General features: G+C 38.3%; 1 protein-coding gene and 1 long non-coding RNA gene across 3 annotated transcripts in view; both read right to left on the reverse strand.

Annotated features, from left to right (window-relative positions):
• LOC137637362 (uncharacterized) overlaps positions 1–23,468 on the reverse strand; it is a 268,617-nt gene that overhangs the window by 220,079 nt on the left and 25,070 nt on the right. The window lies entirely within an intron of this gene.
• LOC137637365 (uncharacterized) lies at positions 3,400–18,754 on the reverse strand. Its single transcript, XR_011043590.1, has 3 exons — positions 18,051–18,754; positions 14,105–14,547; positions 3,400–4,158 (listed from the first exon to the last, which is right to left on the reverse strand). It is a non-coding gene; the product is annotated as an uncharacterized lncRNA (long non-coding RNA).

Raw genomic sequence — 23,468 nt, forward strand, 5'->3', positions numbered from 1 at the left:
AATTTAACCTTTCCTATTGCAGACTTAGTAACAAAGATGTCTATTAATTACTACAAGAAGTGAGTCAACTTTTAAAATAATATAAAGACAAATTCTTTAAGCAAAACCCATCACAAGTAAGCTAGCAGACAGGTCAGAGTTGGCAAAACATAGAAGATCCATACACATATATTACCAGACGAGGTTTAGAAAATGAACACAAAAACAGACAGAAAAATTCAAGTAAACTGTGTTTCTCCCTTTATGACATAAGGATAACAAAAATTCAGAAACACCTAATAAGAGAGAGAAATGTCAAAACATAAAGGACTTTTGACATTAGTAGAATCTTGGGATGCAGGAAATGTAGCTTAAGTACAAAGCGATTAATAGCAAATTTAACCTTTCTTATTGCAGATCAAGTAACGAAAATGTCTAATAATTACTACAAGAAGTGAGTCAACTTGTAAAATAATATAAAGACAAATTCTTTAAGCAAAACCCATCAAAAGTAAGCTAGCAGATAGGTCAGAGTTTGCAAAGCACAGACGATCCATTCATTTGTGTTACCCTTCCAGTATCCTAAGACTCTTTCTTGACACAGCTATGACCCAACACAAGCCACACTGCACCATGGACAATCTCCTATACCATCCTAAACATATAAATCTTTCCATAAAAAATATGACAACCCATGACTTGAATTTGGTCAAATTCAGATAACAAAAGTATTCTATGAACAGATCTTCCTGGGTTGTTTTAAAACTAAATTCATAATCTTAATATGAGTTCTTCACCCAGTCTTCTAACCATTTAACAATGATTATTGACTTGGTACCATAGTAATTGGTAAGAAAAAAGACAGATGAACTCCTGTTTTCTTTCAAGATCTCTAAATGCCCCCCAGAACCTGTCATTCTAACCTTTCTCTGAGACTAGCTGCATTTTACAAAGTAGTTGGTGCCTTCACTCAATACCATTCTCGGTCATCCATTAAAAAGATTATCTCCGACTAAAAAACCACATTAATCTTAATATTAGGACTCAAGTAGTAAATGCCTTCCCGGATAGAATGCCAGCAATCCAAAACCAACTGACATCTATTTCAAATAATACCAAAATATGCCTATTCATGAGCATTATATAGAATTCAAAATCAAGTCATTTACAAACCAAGAAGGAAAGCAATAACAAACATCATCACTACAAAAAGTACAGCAGGATTGACAAGGTGAATTCCTCAAACAAATGCTATAATGGTCAAAGACATCAACTGAAGGCACATCAACAAGCAGAAGGAAAGTTAACAGCCTTTATGCGATTCAATTCAACAAGAGAGAGATGAATGTGAGGAACACAGTAAGTAATCATAAAGTAAAGCTGGATAAAACACTAAAGAACAAAATAAATAACCAACTTGCCCTAAGAAAAAAAAAAAGAGCTAAGACCATAGCTATTGGTGGACATACAATGCATCAATAATTATTCATCTACTGTTCCTCATACTATAACTGTTGTACAGGGGACAAACAACCAGAAAAGGAACATTTATCATTCGGAAACCAAACTATAAAAGGCGAGATGGGTGGCCAGTCAAAAGCTATGGTTTCCTACTAAAAGCTGAAGACCAAACACCACATGCCTTAGGTAGAGCCGATGCAGAATTCATTTATGAAATTACAAAACAAATAAAAAGGTAGAGTGATGGAAAGTCAGTTTGTACTTATTCTAACAAATGAAAAAATATCAAACAAGAAAAAGAAAAAAGTACAGTAACCAAAGGCCTTTGAGCAATTGCTCCACCTCAAGTTGCATAGAAAACAATTTTCTTTTTAGGAGATAGAAAATTGAACAACAGAGAATTTTCTTCTTTCTTAAGATGACAAATCTGCCTTCCAAACAGGCAGAATAAAACACTTAGAAATAGAGTAGATAATCAATACAACATGCAATAATGATACACTGATCACATCAATACTCATGAATTGATTTTCCATGAGCCTTTCAAACTGTAAGGCCTGATGGAGTCCTTGCTACCAGGCAAATTACTAAGCATATAGGCAAGTAATTAGTAATAGAGGCCTTGAAAAGTTTCTTGAGACAAGGACATCGACCCTGACACAAATGTAAGTCACATCTAGGTATATCTACAGAAGCAGCCAAGCTCAGAAAGAGCAAAAGATATCCAAACGGAACAAACTTCTTACACATGAAGGTGCAGAAGACAGAATGATATCCATAGTTTAAAGGCCACTCATGAATGGCAGAGGCAAGGGACAGTGACACTGCTCTATCGGGCAGGAAAATGCACAAGAGACTTGACCACATATACTGTACATATGATAAGCGCCAAAGCCCCCTCTCCTCCCAAGCTAGGACCAAGGAGGGCCAGGCAATGGCTTGTAATGACTCAGCAGACAGACCTATAGGGTCCCCCAAAATCCCCAATCCTTAGCTCACGAAAATGGTGAAGTTACAGTAACCAAAGAAACTAACCGGTTTGAGAGGGACTCGAACCTCAGTCTGGCAAGGGTCCGACAGGGACGTTACCATATTGGCCCCCACAACCCTAAAATACAAGCAAAGGTGCAATACAAATCCTTCACATAATGGAGGGTAAATACGGACTGGATTGTGGACCAGCACAACATAGTAACTTGTACACTAGAATCACATGAATTCTAACTTCTCAAATTTTTCTTGGCCATTTGCTTTAGATTCGTTTAACAGATTAGCAGGTTATAACAATACGTGTGTAGAAAATTCAAGATAATGAAAGGTTGCTGCACCAAATCTGAGTGAAATGACACAGCGATTTGCATGTTACACTCTTCTTTGGTCAATCACACATTTAAAAAACATAACATGTCATTAATCTTAGACATGTAAAGGGTGATACTGGACTCCTTTCTACACAGATTTTACTATCTCAAATATAAAAAACTGTGCTTAAAACTCTTCCATGTCCTTTGTGGGACAAGTTACAATCATAAACTTAAAATATCCCAAGCATTAATGATAAATACACTCACATTCTTTGTGTCTTTCAATGGTTCTAAAGATGCAAATAGAAATTCACTTCAAACTTCAAAAGTATAACTGAACTTACATGAAACTATTCATCTCCAAACCAAATTAGTAGATATGTTTTGTAAAAATATAGAAATATATTCCTTGTTAATCAATACTCATAAATACAGGAACAGATACCAGACAAGGTAATACCTAAAATACATTCATATTATGGTAAATTATACATTTTACAGTAGAACATATTCTGTTTATAGAAGCATTGAATTTTCAAATAATGAGGAAGATCTATTGCTAATTATTACACCTGAGAATTCTGATTTCAAAACTTAACTTAAATTCTAATTTATACAGTCACTATGAGAATTCATTTATGCAACAAAACTGAATCACCTTAAAATAACATCTGATGAGAAGGAACTCTTTCTATTCCACAGTAAAATCATCCAACCACTGGACTTGTCTATGAACAATATTTTCCAGGTACATTATTCTTTAATATGTTATAATGTCAGAAATCAATATGAAAGACAAAATTTGAACAAATGGAGTATAAAACTGTTGTGAAAAAGGTCGCAATTGATCATTTCAAGATGTTAAAACTCTAAATCCATTTCTTCCTCAGTAGTCGTTATTCTAAAAGGAATATATGCTGTTAGCCAAATAGAACTTAAAAATTCCGACTTGGTCAAGTTACACCTGTGACTGAGGATTTTCTTAAAGCTTCCAATGTTCTGTGATACTTTAAAACACCTTTTAGTCTCTCATCAGCTCAGTATCTATAAACTCTATCAACAAGAAAAAATGACAATAGCTGAGCTTCAAATTATACATATTTCCAGACTAAAGTATCAAGCTGTTTGAGATCCCTTATCATGAAACATTAACCACCAGGAAGATGTCAGTGACAAATTGCTTCCAATAACCAACCAGATGTTGTATACCAATTAATTCAGAAAAAGAAAGGCAACAGCATCATTCTCAACATGGAGGGAATCAAGGATGATTGCGACTTCTATAAATCTTGGCTTCTGGTGGCAAGGCAAGCAGGACGGACTCAGAGAGTGGCAGCACAGTTGCACGAGGCCAGCCCCTTGGGGTGGTGGCACCTGGCCTTTATTGAATACATTTCCAAACATCTAACTACATCTGGAAGAGAACTTGAACTTTAGATTCAGGATAACAGTGATGTTACATAAACACAATATGAACTTCATTTTGACATAAGTCTGAAAATATACTGAACCACAGACAATAAAAATCTCTAGTAACAATTCTTTATCTAGTTCTTCCAAGAACTAGTGGTAATCACCTTCCAATTATAGTCTTTGATTAATAAGGCCCAAATACTATTCTTAACAGCTTTCCCTCTTACCTCCTACACTTAACAGTAATTTATCCCTCAAAAATAAAAATAATCTTAAGTAACAATTACATTTAGTAACATTTCATTATGTTTCTCTTTTAAGTATATAAGCGACTAACACTCAGATATAGTGCTTTGATTAATAAGACCCAAATACTATTCTTAATAACTTTCCCTCTTACCTCCTATATTCTAGAACAGTAATTTAACGCTCAAAAGTTTAGAGAACCAGGATTCTGCAATGTAATATTAACTTCTTGACTATATAACTTTGGATACCTATCATTTTGCACTGCTATACTGCCTTCTTAGCTAAACACTCACTTTAAAAACATTCTACCCACCCTACCCTTTCAAAAGTTTATATTTATTATTGTAATTAAAAAAAAAGCATACCTAATGATCAATTATCATCACTATTACTAAACAAATAAACCCTAAGGATGAAAATACATTCCTTTATTATCCTTGTAAACAAAATGTTTGGAATTTTCTTTACCCGACTTAAAATATGACATATTTGAAAATAATTAGTATTTTTCCTAACTATACAAACCTTGAGCTCTTTGCAGTGGGGAGATATATCTCGACGACAGATGAAACTAGCGATTAGACTTTAGTGAGGTGTAACTACCCACCACTAGTTGGCGGGGGTGGGTAGCTGGCGGGCAGACCGGCCACCCTACTCGTCCCCGCACTAGTAACATGATGTTACTTTTGAAGTGCAGCCAGTACTTCTCGGGGGATAGGTGAATGGGGGAACATGTTTGTGAGAAATGCTAAAGATTTGTTATTTGTTCTGGTATTACATACAAACCCTTTTGCTCTCTACAGGGGTGACTCATCATTAGGTGGGTGGAGGTCCTCCGCCAACTGGCTGGTTGGTTCCTGTCCCAGGGTGAGACTGCTTCCCACAAGCTTCTTAGAGACACCTCGCTAACTCTTAGAATTTTTGAGAGAGATAACAGCCTAACCAATCCGTGTGATGGTGCGTGAACTAAGCATTGTGACAGGCCGAAACACAGCACATTGAACTGGTATATCTTGTCGTTTAGGGTGAACCTTAGGTACTTCCTTAATGATGGATGAATGGGGATCTGGAAGTATATGTCCTTGAGGTCCTGCGTTATCATGAAATCTTTCGGTCACATTAAGCTTGCCGCACACTGAGCCCGAACGGAACCGCCCGATCAGAACCGAAACGTCCGATAGAAATCGAAAGCATGCATTCTTACCTGGCTGCGCACATTGGGCCAGAACAGAACGGAACTGACGCGCCAGAACATAACTGAACCGACACAGTATTCTTAGAAAGATATTTTTTTCTGAAGCGTCGGTGGAGTCTGACAGGCTACGCATGCGCAGAACGACTGCAGCGGTTGTTTTGGAGAGGGTTGCCGAGGAATTCGGAGGTTAGTGTGATAGCAACCAATATTTTTCTGATGTCAGAAATTTGACGAATGTATTTTAATAACAATGATGTAAACAAATGATTTAATAAAAAGATTTTAGGAGTGATTATTATTTATTATTATTGTTTAGTATCATTATTATTTTTTTTTCCTGATGTCAGAAATTTGACGAATGTACTTTAATAACAATGATGTGAACTTATGATTTAATACAAAGAATTTTGGAGTGAGTCATTATGAACACCTGTACAGGTGAGAACTGGTAAGGTGTTACCCATTTGTCCCTGCTGTCTTGCCACCTGCGCATAGTGCACTAGTGAGGGTGGGTGAGCTACTGAGGTAGCACTCACCTATGGTACTCACAGTGTCAAAACATGAAACGATGGTGAATAGGATCTACCAAACTTGCTATAGTGAGCATGTCCCCTGGCCGAGACAAAACACAGACCCTGGTCAGGAAGAGGAGCTCATCCACCCACCTAAGCTGTTGCTGGTACACAGTCAGAACAACAGGTTCTTCGTTGTGAGAGGTTGAATCCCTAGGGCGAGATCCTAGAAGGACCTTGCCTCACAACACAATGAGCATTCTGTTGTGACCTACAGACATGATGGCACGGGTCGGGAGTGCCCAACAGCCGCCTAACCCTATTGTCGTCTAGCTACGAGAAGCCACGCTCGGAAGAGCTACATTGAGACATCGATGAATCAAGCACACGCTTGTGGAAGCCCTGGGGGATGACCACTCGGGCAAAGGGTGCCTTGAGGTAAACCTTCAAACACGCTATCTCCTTCCCTTCAACGTGCTGAGCAAGCTCAGGTTGAAGGTCAGTATCGCATGCTGTGAGTTGCTAAATGGAACCGAAGCTAGTTATTATTATTATTATTATTATTATTATTTGCTAAGCTACAACCCTAGCTGGAAAAGCAAAATGCTATAAGCCCAGGGGCCCCAACAGGGAAAATAGCCCAGTAAGGAAAGGAAAGAAGGAAAAATAAAATATTTTAAGAAGAATAACATTAAAATAAATATTTTTGGGTTCATCCAGGAGCGATCCCCCGACAAACTTGTCTGCAACTGCTCACATTCATCCATCAAAGCATGACAAACGTAGGGTAGTCGAACAGAAGCTGAGGTCGCTTTGGGTAGCCATGAGACTCCTTTGGTAAATGACCTCCGGAGTCTCTGGGAGAAAAACCGAAGTCAATCTCTGGGGAGGCAGCTAAGTACTCTCACTGTGTCCCTGACCGAAAGACCTCAAGCAGTCGTTCCTTGCATAGGGAACCCGCAAGCCCAAAAGAAGGCCACAGTTGACGCACATCGTCAGCAAAGAGAGATTCCCCTATGGCTGAGGGCGGCGCTGCTTTGCTACGGGAAGCAACAAAGTTCTCAGAACTGCAAAGTTATCTGGGGATCAAAGGGCAAGCAATCTTACTCAACTGATCCCCAGCAGAATGATTGAGCAGTCAGAGTGACAGGAACAAGCCAAAGGAGTAAGACGGCGAGGTTTCTTCCCCTTCGAGGATGATTTCGAAGGGGAATAGTCCCTCTTGTACTTCTTCCGCCGCCTATCGTATCGCAGCTACTGGAAGGGAGGCTGCTCCCTACAACTAGATGCTGCAAACACGAGTGTCCCCTAGACACAGGACAAAGGCCGGGAGGATCCGCCTCCATGGATGACATAAAGCTACCGCACTGACACCCTGAACGAGAAAGAAAAAGGAAAGTTTTTAAAGTTTAGGCCAGTTTGTATTTATTCAGAATAAGTAAAAATGATGATTGGAGAGAACAAAAGCACGTCTGTTCTCTACCGAGCCAAAATAAAAAGTGACGGCATGTTATCTGTGTGGGTGGGAGCAGGGTGGCCGGTTGACCAGCCGCTAACTAGCGGCGAGTAGTTACATCTCCCTAAATATCTTACGGTTAATTTCAGCTGTTGCCGAAATATATCTCCCCACTGTGACGAGTGAAAGGGTTTGTATAAAGTGTCAGAACAATCTAGTCTTTAAAAGGCATCAGATTCCCTTGTTTGTTTCCTAACCCATTTTACTGTCTTCTCTGTGCCTAAGCTGCCTAGAATTTTGATCTAATTTAGAAAAATAATACCAAAGACTATAGCTACATGAAAATGAATTTATCTGTAATTAACTATAACTGGTAAACCTAGATTTATGTAATGACACATAACTCACGAAAATAAAATGTTTTCTAATCACCCAAATATAATCTGTTGGAAATATAAGTATTGAAATTTTTACCATGAGCACTATCATGCTACCTGACTATTACCACAAAATATTAACCTAAAATGCATCATGGATATTACATTTCATTAACATTATTCATTTTACAATGGTAAATAAAACTAAACTTTAGGACCAATACCTTAAGAAGTAAAAACTAATATGACCAAGATTCTTTCCAAACGTCTAATCAAGACGAGAAGTTTCCCTAGAAGATACCATATATGAGGTCAACACATCCCCAGGCTTATGTCAAAAGAAGTTTTACAAATAGAATAGCTTTCAAATATAAAAAAAAGTTCTCTTTAACAATGACCAAATACATTCAATAACATACAAGACATTTTTGACATGAACTAGATATAAATAAACGAAGATACACTATACTGTAGGAGTGGCCAAATACATGATAATTACCAAGACAATCCAAGTAATAATAATAAAGTACATTTCTATTCAACAATCTTGTGATGAAAAATCTGGTGTAAAAATTATTATCATAGCCTGAGACCATTAAATAGATTGCTTCAACGTTAAATCAATGGACAAATTCACATTAATGTCATTAAGAATAGAGTAAAGTTCTGAAATTAAATTAAAAAATAACCATATCAATTTAATATTAAGGAGCTTACAGCCCTTTTTTGTCATAATAGAAAATATGAAAGAACAGGATGTACATTAATAATGTTTAGAACTATTACAAATTTCCCTTTATAAACAAAGGCAAAAATCTGATACCTGTACAATCAAATCGTTTCATAAATACAAACCTATTCTAAAGTGATACTTCGTCACTGGGTTAGGCAGAGAAACTAAGAGTTAAGTTGCTGGGTATAAGTTTCGATTTACAGTAAATAAAGGCTCTCCTAGAAGAGAAAATCTGCTCTCAAAACAAACCTATCGGTTACAGAAAGTCTTCAACTTAAAAACGGTTCCAAGAAACTATTTTTAAGTCAAATTTTATAATTTGACCAAGGGTAGGCTTCTAATTCACATGCCTATGATTTTCAGCGGCAAAAGTCAACGAATAGTTCCGTTTCCTATTGCCAACGTTGTCTTGCGTACTCCATAAAATTACATAATACTGTATTGTTTTATTACAGTATTTCATCATGAACTTTTGATACAATATCTGAAATTTAAAATTTCAGTTGGATTTGTGTTTGTTTCTCCAAACATTCGTAAGCTGAGGGATCTTCTATTGCATTCCTAACAGACACAATGACCTAATGGTAGTTTTCAGGATACATCCTATCATCTTCCATAGCAGGAGTAAACCTGGAGCATTCAAATAGGTCATAAGAACTATGTTTGCCATGCTGGGGTGTAGTACTTTAAACCCTTTTACCCCCAGGCTATTTGGAACTTTCCAACCCTTAACCCCAGGGGGTTATTTTTTTTCAAACACATTTTGCAGTAAATATTTTGTAAATTGCTCTAACACCCTTAATTTTCGTCATAGAGAAGTCAGGTTGGTCTCATTCTCTTGGAAAATGCCTGAAGTTTCTCAAAAAATTATCAAAAATATGCAAAAAAAATTGTAATTAGCAGATTTTTGCAAGGACGTACCGGTACATCCATGGTGGTAAAGGGATGTGATTTGTGAAACGTACCAGTACGTCCTTTAGGGGTAAAAGGGTTAAGATATCTGAAACCTATGGTCATCTTGGATCACCTATTATGATCCAGATAAGTTGATTCTTGTGTAAACAGAATTTATGGAATACAGTATACCTAAAACATGAAGTTCTGAACAGCCCGGAACTTGGTAAGACATTCAAGAAACCATCAATACAATTCTTTTGACACGTTGTTGAACTATGTACATTCCAACTACAGCAGAACCGATCAAAATTAATTTCAAAACAGTAGAGTGCATAATAATTTCACATCCAAGACAGAATGTGGTGAAAATTGACTCTCATCTCTGCTTGAATAAAGCAGTCAAGGATAAAACTAACTTCAGGCAACAAACATCTTATTTGAGGAAAGTCCTGCTTTGATACTAAATTAGAATACCTTGTAATTACCTGCTAAAAAAAGGGGGACTTAAGCATTCTTTGAAATCACAATGAGACTCCATGACAAAAGAAAGCTGTCGGGGAATTTTGGCCTAAGATTTATCCACAATTTAAAGTATGCTTATAAGTTTCCAACAGTTCATAAGAAAACAGTTAACTGTCAACGTTGGTCAGGATAGCGACTGGTGGCGAGGCAGTGACCTCATCACTTCTACCTCCTGGGATTTGGTTTTGCTGACAATTTTGAAAGAGGCTCACAACTATTTAAAATGGTAATTCCTTCCAGAATAAATTGCGAAAATAAAATAGTTTTAGACTATTCAATGATACCTTTAGGCAACCTTCCAAAGCTAAGTTTGAGGTTTCAGTTTGGATACTGAAATGCAATCGAGGAGAGTTCTCTAAGTTCTTCACATGTCTAGAATTCTAATTACTATCTAAAACAATTTTTGCTGATCAACGCCTTCGTTAAACTGGTTAGAAGAGAAAATAATCATCGAGCACACTACAGTCCAACAGTATACATATAAGTCTACTTTTCAATGCATTAGATGTAAGGAACATTATGTCTATTGATTCTACACCTTTCCTCTCTGAATTAATAGATATGGATCAACTCTCATGAGAGAAGTCCTGTCTTTATCATTCCAAGACATATGGAACTACAGAAATCTGTCTGTTGTTCACATTAGGAATAAGAATGAAGTCGCATTAGACTCTTCATTCATGTTCCTAGTGTGAACAACAGAACATTACTGCATTCTTCTTCTACATAAAGAAATCCTAGATGGCTTAAGAAGCATTCTTAACTATCATACTCTTCAAAATTCTTGGTGAGTCATGAGGATTTGGAATGAAATTATTAACTTTACTATACTGCCTAGCCCAGCACTAGAGCCTGTGAGGTCTTCAGCAACCAAGTGCATGTGGGGAGAAACCCAAGGGCAACCATACTTCTTAGTATTCCAGTTTCTTAACCTGGTTCTGTAACCAACCACTGACGCATACCAAATGAGGAGCACTTCTCACAAAACCAACGGTTGTCCTGCCAGAAAAGTGACCAAGTCTACTGAGGTAAGTAAGGAACATGAGTTTCACTATGCTAATCTCCTTTTGTGCCCACAAACGATCCAATAATAGATCCTTAGATTATTAAGTTCCAGGGGCCTGACTTCCTGACAAGGGGAAAAATCTGTCAGGTACCAAAGACCCTTCAATATATCTCACACTTAAATACTCAAGATATTCCAAAAGCCAATAATTACTCAATATAATTTCTAACCTTATGGTCCAATTCACCGGCAACAAGAATTATATCTATAAAGGCAGTCTAACAAAAGTTTACATAACAACTCTTTGGAGCTGAATAGAGCTTGAAGAAGAGAAGACTTTCATTAGTTGAGGGGCTAGCGCTTATAAGTGTAAAAATATATAGGACCTTATTTCAAGAATAGAATAGAAATGAATGGCGAGTGATTGTGACGCACTTCCGATAGGACCCGTTGCTACCTAGGGTTACGCAGTGGCTAAGTGTCCTATATGAGACTGTTACTACTCCATTACACAAGCCTAATAGTTATGTTATTACTACTAGTTACAACAGCATGAATGCAAGAGTTGATGGGAGAAGTACAAGAGGAAGGCCAAGGTTTGGGTGGATGGATGGAGTGAAGAAAGCTTTGGGTGATAGGAGGATAGATGTGAGAGAGGCAAGAGAGCGTGCTAGAAATAGGAATGAATGGCAAGCAATTGTGACGCAGTTCCGGTAGGCCCTGCTGCTTCCTCCGGTGCCTTAGATGACCGCGGAGGTAGCAGCAGTAGGGGATTCCGCGTTATGAAGCTTCATCTGTGGTGGATAACGGGGGAGGGTGGGGTGTGGCACCCTAGGAGTATCACCCTCAGTTGAGTCCCTTTTCAGGCTGGGAGGAACGTAGAGAGGAGAAATGGGGGAAGTGCCTTGGTATATGTATGTATGTACAACAGCATACAATTGTGTAGTGGTGAAGACTGTGACAAAATTATTACCACTACAAAAAAATAAAAAACTTTGCATATAAACAGCTTATGCACAATATTCCCCAGAATTCCAATTAAGTTATGCCTTACCTTAAAGTTCAATTGCAGTGACATTGGCATTTTGTGGAGACATAAAAAACCAGAGAAAAAAAAAAAGACAACTTTTAACCACAATGTTCAGAATAAACTCTGAAATCTGTAACCAGAATTGTATGTTATTGGCAATTTGTGAGCTCAGATGAAAAACCAGAGAAAAAAAAACACTAACCAGAATGTGAAAAAAACTCTGGAAATTGCCAATGACATACAATTCTTGAAATGCCTTTTATGCTATCACAAGATAGAAAATTCTGTTATATACATAAATAAAAACTTGCCAAATAAGATTGAGATAGGAAGAAAGTCTGGTAGGTGGAAACCAATCACTATCTAGTGCAAAACACTCTCATCTGCGATACGTCGTGGTTTATATGATAAATCCTTCGTTGAAAACCGTAAACTATCACTGAGTTACGAGTGGGTGGGTCTTTTCTTAGGATAATTATTGAATTATTAATTAATAGACTGCAAAGTTGTGGTTGATGGACACCTTAGTGAGTATAGGAATGTAATATCTGGTGTTCCTCAGGGTAGTATGCTTGTTGCATATGCAGATGATGTAACTCTCTTTGCATCAATTCCATCTCTTGAATGTAGATCTGGGGTTACCGAATCCCTTAATAGAGATCTAGCTGAAGTTAGTGCATGGTACAAATTATGGAACATAAAGTTGAACCCCAACTCAATATATAAAAACTATATAAAGAACTTGTCATACCACAGAGCAGAATAATATGACTAATACAGAAATATTATTGCCAACTGTAACAAAAGCAATAGTTCACATCTGGTGATTAACATCCCCTTAAAAAGTAAAAGCAAAATACAAAAGGCAATATGAAAAAAAGCTTGGCAAAGCTTAGTAGTGGGCTACAGGATACCACAAAAAGATGCTTAACCATCACTTAAGGATAGGAATATGATCTTTTAACCTAGATCTGTGATGATGATACTCCTAAAAGGAGAAAATATCCTTTGATACAAAAACCTACACTAGAAACAGAGCTTTTCAATTGAATGTTAAGTTGACCACTTCTACAGTATATGTACTAAACCCTACTAGAATTATTAACAGGCAGAACACATTTAGAGGATCCTAGTGAATTAGCCCTAATATTTCTTTTCATACTAAAAAACCATGAACAATAGGAGACCATAAAGATAATTTTAGAATGTTAAGACAAAAATCAGTGAACTATTTGCCTTAAAAACTCTTAATTGAGTGGAACCCAAACAGCAATCATTTGAAAACAGTTTAAATTAAGCATTAATAAGAAAATAAATAATATGCACTGACTTTGTCAATGTTTTTTTCATATATAATGGATTCCACCCGAGACTAATTTACTTTTAAAAATCTAACTGGGAATTTCCTTAAGTAGGATATTTCAGAAAAAGTCTAAATGTATTCTGCCTATTAACAATGTTATAAAAAATTCATAAGCCCTAAAAACAATATAGAACATAAATTAACATGAGAAACAGAATGCCAGAGTCTACTTAATATAAAGTGTATAAGATCTGTCAGGATTCAGAGGCAATGTTGAATCTTGTTCTCTACATGAAAAATTGCTGAAAAGGGCTGGTCCAGGATACAGTATAGAGTGAGAATGTGAGGTTATTTCGTCAGGAGGCTGTAGCCTACTTCTCCATCCAAAGTACCAATGTAATGTTTGTTTAAAATCCATCCCCGTAACTGCTGTTGATAAATGAGTATATTTCCCTCAGTAAACAAATTTATGATCTAATCACATGCAGCTCTTTCACCAGAAAACTAGTGCAGAGATTATGGCTCTTTATCAGAATCGTCAGCAACTTTTAAGGCACATTTGGGCCTTGCCACTGCCAAGATAATCACCCGTCTCTCTCAGATTCTGCTGGTAACAAAGTGTCCCTTCGGTGAACTGGCTCTCAGGGGAACTATTTTACATACTTACTTATTGCTTTCTTCATTATTATAATGAACAGCAGCAAAGAGCTTAGTATAGATCCTTGATGGATACAAGTATTGATCTCATATTCTTCTTAAAGCGTCCATTCCCAGTATTTTTAATTGAGTTTTCTTAATTCTTGTACTTTCACATCCTTCCATTTTATCGCACGTTACTTCGCTAGCTTGAATGATTCTTCTTTTCTCCTGCTCAGGCGTCGATTCTCTTTTATTTTTCCACTTTGATTCGATGCTATGCCTCTCCTCTACATAGCATTTCTTCCCTGATGCTTCTTTATGCAATTTTTTAGCAATTCTCATAAGATATTTTGAGGGAGTACTTGCTCAGAATTTTCTCTCTTTGTTTATGAATTAACAAGACTCCCTTTTCCAACTCAGTTTTATATTTTTCTGTTTGAAAACATCACCAATTTATTTTTCTGTCGAAACCTGAAATAAGAGAAAAAATACTTGAGTCACACATAACTCTAAGCTCTCATAATTGAAGCAAATTTCCTTGCTTACCAAATATTGACCAGAGGGAATTATTTCTACAGTACATCAGTACAGTGTTCTGTAACTTTTGATTAATGGAAATATGAAATTTTGCCTATTTTGATTATTCATTGAAGTTGAAAACCTACTCTATAATCCAACCTTCAACTGTTGTTGACTAATCCTATAAGCTAATCAGATTTCTAACAAACAATTTGTTCTGTACTGATAAACAAATCAAAATAAAATATGAAATAAAGTACAGTACGTAAGATAAGATCAATTTCAACCTTGACAATAATAGCTGAAAAAGCTATAGAGCTTTTTCAGCTATTATTGTCAAAAAGCTTGAAATATGTTAAATCTTAAAAGTAATTTGTATATTTTACTAGCACTACAAAAATCGGTTCTTTTGAAATAGCAAATATCTTCAGCAGAGCTGGAACGAAACTTGAAATTGCCAACGACATAGTTACCCCTTTTACCCCCAGGCTTTTTGGAAATTTCCAACCCTTAACCCCCAAGGGGTTACTTTTTTCCCAGCACATTTTGGTGTATATTTCTTTTAAATTGCTCTATCAGCCTTAATTTTTGTCATAGAGAGGTCAGGTTGGTCTCATTCTCTTGGAAAATGTCTGAATTTTCTAAAAAAAAATTATCAAAAATATGAAAAAAATAATTTTTAGAGCATTTTTTTGCAAGGACGTACCGGTATGTCCATGGGGGTAAAGGAATGGCTTTTGTGAAACGTACCAGTACGTCCTTTGGGGGTAAAAGGGTTAATAACAGGTGGAGAATGTGGGTGAATAATCCTGCCCACTCTCCCGTCAAATGCACCCCACTTTTGACCTTCGGCTCAGGACTTGGTGAGGTGGCTGAGGTGGAAAAAATGGAATTTTAAATGATAAAATTAACATTAACAATACTTACATGGATAACTTGGCTAACCCTGAAGCCCTAAAACCAGTCCAAATTTTAACCAAATTGGCAACCCTGCTACCTCCTATTCTGTCACTCTGTTAACGTCAGATGAATGGTTGCCCTTGCGTTTTTGAGGAAAGCTGTCACAAGACAAGACAGAAGGGAGGAAAGGTGTAGGTCTAAAGACCTTCCCAATCCTGCAAAAGTGTTGGTCCCAACACTCTGGGGATCCTGGAAAGGAGAGAATCCCTAATATCAAAAAATTCATAGTACACAGATCGACTGTTACTGGTTCCTCTTCCTAAGGTTGTTGAAGGCCTCCTGGCATAGAGTCCATTATGAATCCTGAATCTAATTCTTTCTCGACAGGGAGTCTACCAAAATGTTGTGAAGACCCAGAATGAACTGGAGAATCGAAGATGTCCCATCCTCTCCGCCAAATGCAAATTGAGTGACTCTAGCCGAGTCCCACTCCCTGCTTCCTTAGGTAACAGATGGTTGTCATACAGTCGACAAAGACAATACTGAGAAGACCTACACCAGTGGCCCTCAGTTCCCTCCAATATATGGAACAACCAGTTTCCAATCATTGACCCAAAATGATTTCCGATCCTTGATCTGCACCCCACCCATGATTCGATACGTCAGACCAAAACATGAAGTCCCGTGGAACCGAGCGAAGATCCATCCTTGTTTTGAAATGGTATCTCAGTAATCACTGGAGGTCCTCCCAACATTGAGGGGAGAAAGCTACCAGATTCTCCTTGGAAACACTATGCCAAGACTGACGAAGGACGAACTGAGGGGACCTCAATCTGATACGATCCCCCCGGGATTCAACTGGATCAGAGAGTCCAGACTCCCGAGAAGACACCTCCACAGGAAGGCAGGAGGCCTCTGATGATGAAAATTCTTCCAAAAGACTCAAAAGATTGTCTATACAAGTCTTGGACGGAGAAGCCCTCAAAATCCGTGAGTTCAGAAAAATCCCACAGTGGTCTGGGACAGGATCAAGGATGAGTTCTTGTTCATATGGATCCTTAACACCTGCCAAAGGTCCTAGACCCTATACCTCGCTCAAAGGCAATCCTTGAGGGAGGACGACTGGAGTAGCTAACGGTCCAGGTACCAAAGCATCCGAACCCCTCACTGGTGAAGAATGACCAATACCCAAGAAAACCTGTGGAGCTGTGGCGAGACCGAAAGACAAAATTGTGATGAAGCGAAGGAAAGGCTTGCTTTCTGGATAAATGGGGACTTGAAGGTAAGTATCCTCCAAGTCGATGGAGACCATCCAGTACCACATTCTGACCAACGCTAGAACAGACAGAACTGTCACTCTCCTGAAACTGGATTTTGCCACAAAGGTGTTTAAAACCGAGATGTCTATGATGGAGAGCCAAGCACCTGAGGCCTTCAGAACCACAAACATTCATGAGTTCGTAAGTAGAAAATCTTTCCCTACCAGAGCCAGCAACTCCTGTCCCCTGATGGAACTGGGGGCATAACTGTTGAAGCTGAGTGGACAAAGAGAAAGGGGAGGTTTAAAAGCAAAAGGGACCTGATATCCAGCTCTCTAAAATTTCACATGTCTTTCATGCTAAGCTAAACTACTGCGAGAGACAGGCTCTGACAAGATCCTCCGGGAAAGGTAATGACTCCTTATTTCAGAAAAACCTTGCCTTCGTAAGCATCAGACGAAAATCTCCTAATCTCTCTCTTCCCCTTATCCCTGTCCATACGTCAATTGACCCTACCCTGTTGTTGTGAAACCCAACATACTAGGAAGCCAAAGTGCTAGAAGATCGAGAAGAACCAACACCAACAGCACTAAAATGTGAGGAAAAGGGTTGAAACTCTGGAGCTAGACGTCTTTTTTCACAAACCCCACCCCACGAGTGAAGGAAAGAGAACCCCGAGGAGAAGGGCCTGGACAAAGACCTCTGGGCTTCCAAAGCAAAATCTCCCTAACATACCACCACCACCAACACCCAGACAGGACATTCCCATCGAAAATGAATTCCTCTAAATGGGAAGAGGCAAAGTAACGAGAACTTCGGTGTTCTGAATGTGAGGAAGGGAGAAGAATGACCTACCTCTTGTTGCCTCAAAGAGACCAAGAAGGGCTGCAAACTAGCAGTAATAGAGTTCTGAGCGAGAGCTCATTGGCCTGTTAGGAGGGCAGGAGCTCCCTACCAGCCAGCAATACCTATCACTATCTTGTTAAAGATTTAACAGCCTCATCAAATGTACTATGAAAGGACTTGGGCTTGTATTTTGTGTAGGAACAATCAAGATTTTACATATAGTAGTGCCCCAGTTTAATGGACATACTGGGTGAATTAACATGACCCTTTGAAAAAGTTTTTTAAACCCAGAATACCAACTTAATTTGCTTTAAATCTTGCCCTTCAAGGAACTTGATCCAACAGAATTTACTTCAATGAATCTGAACATAGGAGTTGACTGTCTACATTAGTTTCATAAAGTATTATTTTCTCAAGTTTAGTTTTTATTAGTATTCAAACGTTTCTTACCTTTAGTAGAGAGATGTAAGGTGTATCATATTGCTATCATGTGATGGTTCTTCAGAATTTGATCAAGGCTGGAATCACCCAATACCAAGGGCATTGGGTAAATCAGGATTCACAGGCAATGTTGAATCTTGTCCTCCACATGAAGAATTACCAAGAAGGTCCAGTCCAGGCTGAAGCATAGTGAGGATGGGAGGTTACTTGGTCAGGAGGCTGTAGCCTACTTCTCCATTTAAAGTAAACGTGTACTGTTGTTTCAAATCCACCCAATATTTACTGTTAAAAAATGGACATTTCTTCTTCACTTTTTGCCTCCTTAGCTGTTATATTTTCTGTTGTTACTTCTGTTCCACCAAACTTTTTTGGTTAACATTAAAATTGCAGCATACAGTAAACATGTTTTACGAAGTACTGCCTCCATCGTTAATGTGCTTCTTAACCGAGTTTCTTCTGCTGTGGTGTACTCTTCTTCTCTTATTCTTCCATATTGATTCAATGTTATGTCCCTCATCTATGCAGCATTCCTTCTCTGGGGCCTCTTGATGCCTTTCCTCAGCAAGTCCCAGAGGATATTTTGAAGGGATTGTTGCTCAGTTTTTCTAATTTTGTTCAGGGATTAATAAGATTCCTTTTTGCTACTCAGCTTTACATTTCTCTGCTAGAAAACACCGCCACCCGATTTTATGGTGGACACCTGAAATAAGAGACAAAAAACTTATGTCACATACAACTTCAAAAATAATTTGCATTTTGACCCAAGTTTCATAATTGAAACAAATTTGCCTGCTTCCCAAATGCTGTATTGCTCAGAGGGAAATACTTGTTTCTTAAAGTAGACCATTACAGCATTCAGTATTCTTTACATTTTTGTTAATGGAAATATGAATTTTTGCCCTTGTGAAAAGCTATTCATTTCAGTTGAAAACCTATTTGATTTTTAACCAACTTGAATCATCGTTAACTAGTACTATAAGGTACAATAATTTCAAATTGAATATTTGTACTGTACTCGTAAACAAATAAAATAAAATATGAAATAAAGTACTGTATGTAAGCTGATATCATTTAAAATCTTGACAATAATATCTGGAAAAATCTAGTCATGGAAATAAAAGTTTAAAGTATGTCAAATTAAGTACTGGTATTTTGTATTTTTCCTTGCTATATGAACATGAGTTCTTTAAAATCCCAAATTTTTAAATTAATTTCTATTTTTCATAAGTATGAGAGCTTGAGTCCTTTACTATAGGAGAATGGATAACAGCGATGTTTGAACATAGCAGATAAAACTTATAACAAGGTGTAAACAACTGAGATGTGGTTTACCTGCTGGTAGGGAAGAAGCAACTGCCCCACTGCTAACTCACTGAAAATTCACTGGGATGGGAGACGGGACTTACTTGTGAGCTGGTGCCAGCAGATAGTTTGATTAAAAGAAAGTTTGTATAATTATGAAAAATACAAATACAATATTGAGTCTGCCATATGGTCCTGGAATGCTAGAAGACCTACACAAGTGTCTCTCAGCTCCCTCCAATATATGGAACAGCCAGTTTCTGGCCCAAAATAATTTACGATCCTTGATCTGCAACTCATCCATGATCCGATACGTCAGACCAAAACATGAGGTCAGGCGGAACCGAGCGAAGATCCATCCTTGCTTTGAGACAATATCTCAACGACCACTGGAGGTCCTCCCAACATTGAGGGGAGAAAGCTACCAGATTCTCCTTGGAAACACTATGCCAAGACTGACGAAGGACGAACTGAGGGGACCTCAATCTGATACGATCCCCCCGGGATTCAACTGGATCAGAGAGTCCAGACTCCCGAGAAGACACCTCCACAGGAAGGCAGGAGGCCTCTGATGATGAAAATTCTTCCAAAAGACTCAAAAGATTGTCTATACAAGTCTTGGACGGAGAAGCCCTCAAAATCCGTGAGTTCAGAAAAATCCCACAGTGGTCTGGGACAGGATCAAGGATGAGTTCTTGTTCATATGGATCCTTAACACCTGCCAAAGGTCCTAGACCCTATACCTCGCTCAAAGGCAATCCTTGAGGGAGGACGACTGGAGTAGCTAACGGTCCAGGTACCAAAGCATCCGAACCCCTCACTGGTGAAGAATGACCAATACCCAAGAAAACCTGTGGAGCTGTGGCGAGACCGAAAGACAAAATTGTGATGAAGCGAAGGAAAGGCTTGCTTTCTGGATAAATGGGGACTTGAAGGTAAGTATCCTCCAAGTCGATGGAGACCATCCAGTACCACATTCTGACCAACGCTAGAACAGACAGAACTGTCACTCTCCTGAAACTGGATTTTGCCACAAAGGTGTTTAAAACCGAGATGTCTATGATGGAGAGCCAAGAACCTGAGGCCTTCAGAACCACAAACATTCATGAGTTCGTAAGTAGAAAATCTTTCCCTACCAGAGCCAGCAACTCCTGTCCCCTGATGGAACTGGGGGCATAACTGTTGAAGCTGAGTGGACAAAGAGAAAGGGGAGGTTTAAAAGCAAAAGGGACCCGATATCCAGCTCTCTAAAATTTCACACGTCTTTCATGCTAAGCTAAACTACTGCGAGAGACAGGCTCTGACAAGATCCTCCGGGAAAGGTAATGACTCCTATTTCAGAAAAACCTTGCCTTCGTAAGCATCAGACGAAAATCTCCTAATCTCTCTCTTCCCCTTATCCCTGTCCATACGTCAATTGACCCTACCCTGTTGTTGTGAAACCCAACATACTAGGAAGCCAAAGTGCTAGAAGATCGAGAAGAACCAACACCAACAGCACTAAAATGTGAGGAAAAGGGTTGAAACTCTGGAGCTAGACGTCTTTTTTCACAAACCCCACCCCACGAGTGAAGGAAAGAGAACCCCGAGGAGAAGGGCCTGGACAAAGACCTCTGGGCTTCCAAAGCAAGATCTCCCTAACATACCACCACCACCAACACCCAGACAGGACATTCCCATCGAAAATGAATTCCTCTAAATGGGAAGAGGCAAAGTAACGAGAACTTCGATGTTCTGAATGTGAGGAAGGGAGAAGAATGACCTACCTCTTGTTGCCTCAAAGAGACCAAGAAGGGCTGCAAACTAGCAGTAATAGAGTTCTGAGCAAGAGCTCATTGGCCTGTTAGGGGGGCAGGAGCTCCCTACCAGCCAGCAATACCTATCACTATCTTGTTAAAGATTTAACAGCCTCATCAAATGTACTATGAAAGGACTTGGGCTTGTATTTTGTGTAGGAACAATCAAGATTTTACATATAGTAGTGCCCCAGTTTAATGGACATACTGGGTGAATTAACATGACCCTTTGAAAAAGTTTTTAAAACCCAGAATACCAACTTAATTTGCTTTAAATCTTACCCTTCAAGGAACTTGATCCAACAGAATTTACTTCAATGAATCTGAACATAGGAGTTGACTGTCTACATTAGTTTCATAAAGTATTATTTTCTCAAGTTTAGTTTTTATTAGTATTCAAACGTTTCTTACCTTTAGTAGAGAGATGTAAGGTGTATCATATTGCTATCCTGTGATGGTTCTTCAAATTTGATCAAGGCAGGAATCACCCAATACCAAGGGCATTGGGTAAATCAGGATTCACAGGCAATGTTGAATCTTGTCCTCCACATGAAGAATTACCAAGAAGGTCCAGTCCAGGCTGAAGCATAGTGAAGATGGGAGGTTACTTGGTCAGGAGGCTGTAGCCCACTTCTCCATTCAAAGTAAACGTCTACTGTTGTTTCAAATCCACCCAATATTTACTGTTAACAAATGAACATTTCTTCTTCACTTTCTGCCTCCTTAGCTGTTATATTTTCTGTTATTCCTTCTGTTCCACCAAACTTTTTTGGTTAACATTAAAATTGCAGCCTACAGTAAACATGTTTTACGAAGTACTGCCTCCATCGTTAATGTGCTTCTTAACCGAGTTTCTTCTGCTGTGGTGTACTCTTCTTCTCTTATTCTTCCATATTGATTCAATGTTATGTCCCTCATCTATGCAGCATTCCTTCTCTGGGGCCTCTTGATGCCTTTCCTCAGCAAGTCCCAGAGGATATTTTGAAGGGATTGTTGCTCAAGATTTTCTATCTTTGTTCAGGAATTAACAAGATTCCTTTTTGCTACTCAGCTTTACATTTCTCGGCTAGAAAACACCGCCACCCGATTTTATGGTGGACACCTGAAATAAGAGACAAAAAACTTATGTCACATACAACTTCAAAAATAATTTGCATTTCGACCCAAGTTTCATAATTGAAACAAATTTGCCTGCTTACCAAATGCTGTATTGCTCAGAGGGAAATACTTGTTTCTTAAAGTAGACCATTACAGCATTCAGTATTCTTTACATTTTTGTTAATGGAAATATGAATTTTTGCCTTTGTGGAGAGCTATTCATTTCAGTTGAAAACCTATTTTATTTTTAACCAACTTGAATCATCGTTAACTAGTACTATAAGGTACTATAATTTCAAATTGAATATTTGTTAAGTACTCGTAAACAAATAAAATAAAATATGAAATAAAGTACTGTATGTAAGCTGATATCATTTAAAATCTTGACAATAATATCTGGAAAAATCTAGTCATGGAAATAAAAGTTTAAAGTATGTCAAATTAAGTACTGGTATTTTGTATTTTTCCTTGCTATATGAACATGAGTTCTTTAAAATCCCAAATTTTTAAATTAATTTCTATTTTTCATAAGTATGAGAGCTTGAGTCCTTTACTATAGGAGAATGGATAACAGCGATGTTTGAACATAGCAGATAAAACTTATAACAAGGTGTAAACAACTGAGATGTGGTTTACCTGCTGGTAGGGAAGAAGCAACTGCCCCACTGCTAACTCACTGAAAACTCACTTGGATGGGAGACGGGACTTACTTGTGAGCTGGTGCCAGCAGATAGTTTGATTAAAAGACTCAAGTTTGTATAATTATGAAAAATACAAATACAATATCAAGTCTGCCAAATGGTCCTGGAATGCTAGAAGACCTACACAAGTGTCTCTCAGCTCCCTCCAATATATGGAACAGCCAGTTTCTGGACCAAAATAATTTACGATCCTTGATCTGTAACTCATCCATGATCCGATACGTCAGACCAAAATATGAGGTCAGGCGGAACCGAGCGAGGATCCATCCTTGTTTTGAGACAATATCTCAACGACCACTGGAGGTCCTCCCAACATTGAGGGGAGAAAGCTACCAGAGTCTCCTTGGAAACAATGTGCAACAACTGAAGAAAGGCCAAATGAAGTGACCTCATTTTGAGATAACCCCCGGGATTCAACTGGAGCAGAGAAGACAGACTCTAGAAAAGAGACCTCCACAACTCCACAAGAAGGCATGAGGCCTCTGATGATAAAAATTCTTCCAAACGACTCAGAAGCTTGTCTATTCAAG

The sequence above is a fragment of the Palaemon carinicauda genome, unplaced genomic scaffold (assembly GCF_036898095.1).
Source record: "Palaemon carinicauda isolate YSFRI2023 unplaced genomic scaffold, ASM3689809v2 scaffold69, whole genome shotgun sequence".
Classification (NCBI taxonomy): Eukaryota; Metazoa; Arthropoda; class Malacostraca; order Decapoda; family Palaemonidae; genus Palaemon; species Palaemon carinicauda.